The sequence below is a fragment of the Conger conger genome, chromosome 9 (assembly GCF_963514075.1).
Source record: "Conger conger chromosome 9, fConCon1.1, whole genome shotgun sequence".
In the NCBI taxonomy this organism is placed as follows: domain Eukaryota; kingdom Metazoa; phylum Chordata; class Actinopteri; order Anguilliformes; family Congridae; genus Conger; species Conger conger.
Genome location: NC_083768.1, coordinates 57,862,819 through 57,868,818, shown reverse-complemented (window position 1 = coordinate 57,868,818; position 6,000 = coordinate 57,862,819). Strand labels below are relative to the sequence as shown.

Sequence of the window (6,000 nt, the reverse complement as noted above, 5' to 3'; positions counted from 1 at the left end):
GCTTCGGTGTTTTAGTTTGAGCCGGTACAGAGGTAGACGGAGGTAGACGGAGGTAGACGGAGGTAGACGGAGGTAGACGGAGGTAGACGGAGGTAGACGGAGGTAGACGGAGGTAGACGGAGGTAGACGGAGGTAGACGGATGTTGGAAGACTGAATTGCTTATGGTCTTTAAAAGCATTCAGTTAGAAATTAGATAGAAGTATAGGGACCTATATTGTTTTTCTTTGGGTTGGTTATTGGGTTATCCTGCCATTACCTCTCCCCATCTGGATCTCTCCATTTCCCTAGGGGATACCACACTTGCGCCATCACCCAGTGCAAGGAACTTTGGCGTGGTGATGGACAGCAGACTGTCCCTTTCCGAGAACATTGCGGCGGTGACACGGTCATGCAGGTTCTTCCTATACAACATACGGAGAATCCGCCCCTTTCTCACCCCCTACTCGACCCAGCTCCTGGTCCAAGCGATGGTTCTGTCCTGCCTGGACTACTGCAATTCCCTCTTGGCTGGCCTCCCTGCGTCCGCCATCAGACCCCTCCAACTTATCCAGAATGCAGCAGCTCGTCTGGTCTTCAACCTTCCCAAATACTCACACATCACCCCCCTGCTTACTTCCCTCCACTGGCTGCCTGTCATTGCTCGCATCAAATTCCAAACATTGGTGCTAGCCTTCCAAGCAGTTAAGGGGTCTTCTCCAGCTTATCTACAAAAAATCATCAGACCCTACACACCTGCCAGACCTCTTCATTCAGCCTCCACAGGCCACTTGGCACCTCCCCCTCTCCGAACCTCCACCTCACGCTCACGACTACTGTCTGTTCTGGCTCCACGGTGGTGGAACAAACTCCCCGTTGAGGTCAGAACTGTAGAATCTTTCCCTACCTTCAAGCGCAAACTGAAGACGCACCTCTTCAAGCAGCACCTCTCTCTGTCCCTCCCTACCTCCCTGTGAACCTTAATTGTTGTCTTTCTGTGATTTACTTTTTTTGTGTTTTTAATTTGGCTAGGTAAGCAGTGTTTTGCTAGTTAAGGGGTTTGGTCATACTTTTGCGTTTGTTTGTTTGTTTGTTTGTTTGTTTGTTTATAAAAAATAAATAAAATAAAAATCAAATAGGCCCTGGTCCTTATCTTTGTTGTGCAGGTAGCAGTTGAAATTGTACTTCCCTCTAGGGTCTTTCAGCGCACTTATCCCTGGTTATGGGTATGCACTTTGTTGTATGTCGCTCTGGATAAGAGCGTCTGCCAAATGCCATTAATGTAATGTAATGTAATGGTTAGTTCCGAGAACCTTCCCTATTTTTGTTGCTTGGATCCACTTCTGTTTAGAGGAGCGAGATGGCGCTTAAGGTTTAGCCCTTTCGAGACTGCCGGTCAAAAATCCTGTTTTGTTTTTCCTAACCGTTATAGTCAGATTTTCGGTTGGCGTATCGCCGGGGAGTTTGGTTCCCTTTTTTAGTTGTTTTCTCACACAAAACTCGGCCTCTTCTTCGGGGATTTCGTGCTAGTTTGCACTTTCACGGTTTTGTTTCAGTGGGTAGTTTGCCAGGGAGTCATTTGCCATTTTCTGTTTTATATTCCTCGCCTATTTTAGTGGTTATCCAACTTACCATTGGTAACTTTGTGATCCCTTCCCAGTTGCTCTTGGTCTCCCGCCCCTGCTCCCTCACACCTGTATGTAACAAGATTGAATTGTAAATATTTGTTTCTACATCAATAACAATAGAAATAGTTCTGGCTCCACCCTGCAGGCCTGTAGCCCTGTAATAGACTGTGGATCCAGAGCAGAGTTTAATCAGCCTGTACTGCTGTCTTTACAGAAGAGGAGCTGGAGGAGAGCTACAGCAAGAGGATCACACACACGCGCACACACACACACACACACACACATACACACACACACATTCACACACACACATGCACACACGCACATACACACACACACATTCACACACACATGCACACACATACATACATACACACCTAACAACTTAGGATTGCATTTATATCACAACTTTTATCATTATCTGAAAATGCTTTATAGTGAAGAGGGTAAACCGACCGCTGTGTAGCTCCTACCTAGATGATGCACGGCAGCCATTTTGTATGTCTCCGACCTGGGTGATGTGTGGCAGCCATTTTGTGCTACAAGGCTCTGCTGATATCAGATGCAGGCTTGAGGTAGTAATTACAGTCCATTACTGCAGCAGGTGGGCAGAGCTTTTTGGCTGACCTGTAGATCTTCTGCTGATACTGGATTAAGGGCCATTTAACAAGAAAATTGAGTGCTCATGCTGTTCTCTTTCTTCATATTCTCTTAATTTTTCACTATGTACATATTGGATAGATGAGAGTGCTTGTGTTTAACTGTGTGTAATGCACTGAATAATGAGAATCAACTCGCAGCCCAAAACAGACAGGGACCCACAATAGAACTGAAGTACAGACCAGCAGGAGGTGTCCATTTTAACACGACACGGCTCTGTAGTAATGTTCCATAATGAAGCAGGTAACATTCAGCAGGTGCCTCTACACAAATACTCATTTACTTGCAGATTAGACCACAACAAAACATTTTGTATTGGACCGCACAAATCATTCTCCACTGTGATTAATTGGTTTATCATTAAAATGTCTTTTTAATATCAACTTTAAACTGCATTTCCATGTAACCCGGATGTAGCACAAAGCACATGATTTCTAACGGGCATTGTCATATGTTTCCCTGTGTCAGGAAATTATATAAATTTAAACATTTTGGCTTCAGTAGATTCCTGTGATTCTAAGCCACCCTTAATTATCAGGCTAGATAAACGTGCTTAAGTAGTCATTGATAAATGAGTAACAGTGGTTTTAACAGGGTGTACTGTCAGTATAAATAAGTAACAGTGGTTTTAACAGGGTGTACTGTCAGTATAAATGAGTAACAGTGGTTTTAACAGGGTGTACTGTCAGTATAAATGAGTAACAGTGGTTTTAACAGGATGTACTGTCAGCATGGATGTTCATACAGTTTGCACAAGCTCATGTTTTTTGTTATTGTTTTTGTTTTAAAATGTTTAAGTTAATATTTTTCATCTGAAGGGGTTTTAATTCTCGGTTTTAATATTTTTGGATGTAATTTGGTGGTGGGTAAGAAAATTTCAGATTTTGAAGTTCAGATGAGATTGAATCTGAATTAATTTTCAATAATAATAGCTTATAGCTATATTGAAATAAGAATTTTTCCCAACTTAGAAGGAAGTTTGTCAATTGATTGACATTAACAAACATTGTTTATGTTTTTACAAGTGTTTGTAAAATGACCTGATTAAATAAAGGGGAGAAACTGTTTTAAAGTGTCTGCTTTTTACAAACAATAGTCAACCTACAGCTCAATTGAGGGCCAATGCGTTTGTTATCAGATCTGGGTTCAGTTTTGTTTTGGATTCAAATACTTTTCTGTGCTCTGTTGATCTTGCAAAAAATGTAAAACTGAAGTCTAATTTGTATAAGTAGTCATTTATATCAGCCCTTTGGCAGCTATTACAGCTTCAAGTCTTCTTGGGCAAGACAAGCTTTGCACACCTGGATTTGGGCAGTTTATCCCATTCTTCCTGGCAGATCCTCTCAAGGTTCGTCAGATTGGATGGGAAGCTTCTATGAACTGCCATCTTCAGGTCTCCACAGGTGTTCTATGGGGTTTCGTAAGAGACCCTTGCAAACAGACGGCACTCAGTTGCATTGTAACTTTACTATATTTCTCTATTGAAGGGCCAATGAACTCTACACACCACTCACATATTGAGTGATTAAGTTGTTTCACCTGATTTTAATTTTATTTTAATGTTTTCTTCTCATTTTAATGTCTTGACCTATGATGTTATCGAGTTTAAATAAAGTATATAATGATAATAATAATAATAATAATAATAATAATAATAATAATTTCACCTCATTTTGAAAAATCTGCTTACATCAAAATAACTAACACGAAAAATGACTGGAACAAATTTTATGTCTTAATATAGACTGAAGAAGGAGGTTTGAGAATACATTAATGCATGACAAAATGAGTGTGTAACATACGGTCAGAGAGAGACCCAAGTGTAGACCAAGGGATAATCAGAAACGTGGTTTATTACAGTCCAGAAGTCAAAGCCAGCAGATCCAATAAACAACAGTACCAAATCGAGTAGCCAAAAGAATAGCAACAGTTCAGGATCAAAAAACAAAAATCAGAAGTGTAGAGGTACAACAGGATAAGGCAGGCGGGAAGTCGAATGTCAAAAAACCAAGACTCGGAAAAACGACAAAACAAAAGGGCAAAGACAAACTCGAGGTCAGGCAAAGGAATCTCATACAAAACAGGCCTACTAGAAATCGCCAACTGCAATGATGATCAACGTTCTGACAAAGGTGGACGAATGAAGGTGACAATCTAGGTGGGGCTCAGGAGAGAGGTGGGCTAAACAAACAGACAACAGGTGGGAAACATAATAGGGTAATAATACAATAACGGGGAGACGAAAACGCTGACTGGATGCACGTAACACACATGTAAAACATACGGCTCCAGATTAGGGAATAGATATTTGCATAGAGCAGGGGTGTCAAACTGAATTCCAAGGGGGCCGCTGTGGCTGCGGGTTTTTGTGGTTTCCTTTCAATCAGCTGCCAATTAAGCCCTTGAGAACAAGGCGTATGGATACTTTAACCAATCAATGACTTGAATGAACTCAGAACACCCCAAAAACCAGCAGACACTACAGCCGTCCAGGACTGGAGTTTGACGCCTGTGGCATAGAGTGAAGATGTAGTGATAGTAAGAGACAGGTGTGAACACTTTGCTGAAACTAAGCAAGTAATCAGGGATAGCATAGGAAGTCGGAGTTATAGAACAGCGTGAAAAGATAGGAGATTACATTAGTGAGTTAGTTACGTGATTAATCTAAACTACCCAATTAAAGTGACTTAGTGTGTTAGTTAGAAAGACAGTAAGTGTATTAATCGGATTAGTACTGTGCAATATTTAAATTAGTAGTAGTTAGTAAGAATAGTGCTTTACAACATTTAACTACCGAGAGAAGTCGGATGTAAGAAATGCAAGGCTGGAAGAAATGTTGAAAACCCGGAAACTACCGAAACCACCCGAATAGTGAAGCACACAGACAGGGGAGTGAATCGGGCTCAGAAACATTCAAACACAAACATAACAGAGGACCATGAATGCGAAACTGTAATGGGAACAATAACCAGATAATGTAGTGAAAAATTATAAATCACAAGAATAACAATGATAAACTAAGATAAATTAACAGACAGATAACAGGAACATAACAAAGCGCATGACATACAGTGCGGTCCAAAGGTCTGAGACCACCAAAACAAATGAAAGTTACTTCAAAACTTTGCAATAACTACTCGAAGACCAAAGAAGACCAACAAGTACTGCACAATCCACAATCACCTGACCAACATTCAGTAACATCACAAAATGCTTTTGGGAACATTGTCAAATAATGCTTTGACAACATGAATCACCAGGTTTTGCACAAATTTGTGGAGCCCATGCCAGCTCGAGTGTACCTTGCCATTAAAGGAAAAGGTAAAAAACCGAATACTAAGAAACCAAATACTAATAACTTTTCAATTCATGTACATTTTTCAAAGATTCAATTTTTCACTCAAATCGTTATGCTGATAGCATATTTGTAATGGAAAAATATTACATTTGAAAATAATTCCAAATAGAAGCATTTTCACTAGTGATTGCAGACCAGTAGACCCCACTGTATATACAGTACTGTGCAAATGTTTTAGGCAGTTGTGAAAAACTGCTGTAAAGTAAGAAGGCTTTCAAAAATAGAAATGTTAATAGTTTATTTTTATCAATTAACAAAATGCAAAGTGAGTGAACAGAAGAAAAATCTAAATCAAATCAATATTTGGTGTGACCACCAAACCAGCCTTCAAACCAGCATCAATTCTTCTAGGTACACTTGCACAAAGTCAGGGATCT

At 40.3% G+C, this 6,000-nt stretch overlaps 1 protein-coding gene across 3 annotated transcripts in view; it reads left to right on the top strand.

Annotated features, from left to right (window-relative positions):
• Positions 1-6,000, top strand: part of LOC133136501 (patr class I histocompatibility antigen, A-108 alpha chain-like) — a 137,096-nt gene that overhangs the window by 38,638 nt on the left and 92,458 nt on the right. Inside the window, exon 9 of one of the 3 annotated variants that reach the window (XM_061254044.1) lies at positions 1,820-1,877. The exons of 1 other annotated variant lie outside the window; for it this stretch is intronic. The gene's annotated coding sequence lies outside the window, so the exon portion shown is untranslated. Of the gene's footprint in view, positions 1-289; positions 1,114-1,819; positions 1,878-6,000 lie in introns of those variants that run through there. One more of the 3 variants, XM_061254045.1, reaches the window with a different exon arrangement.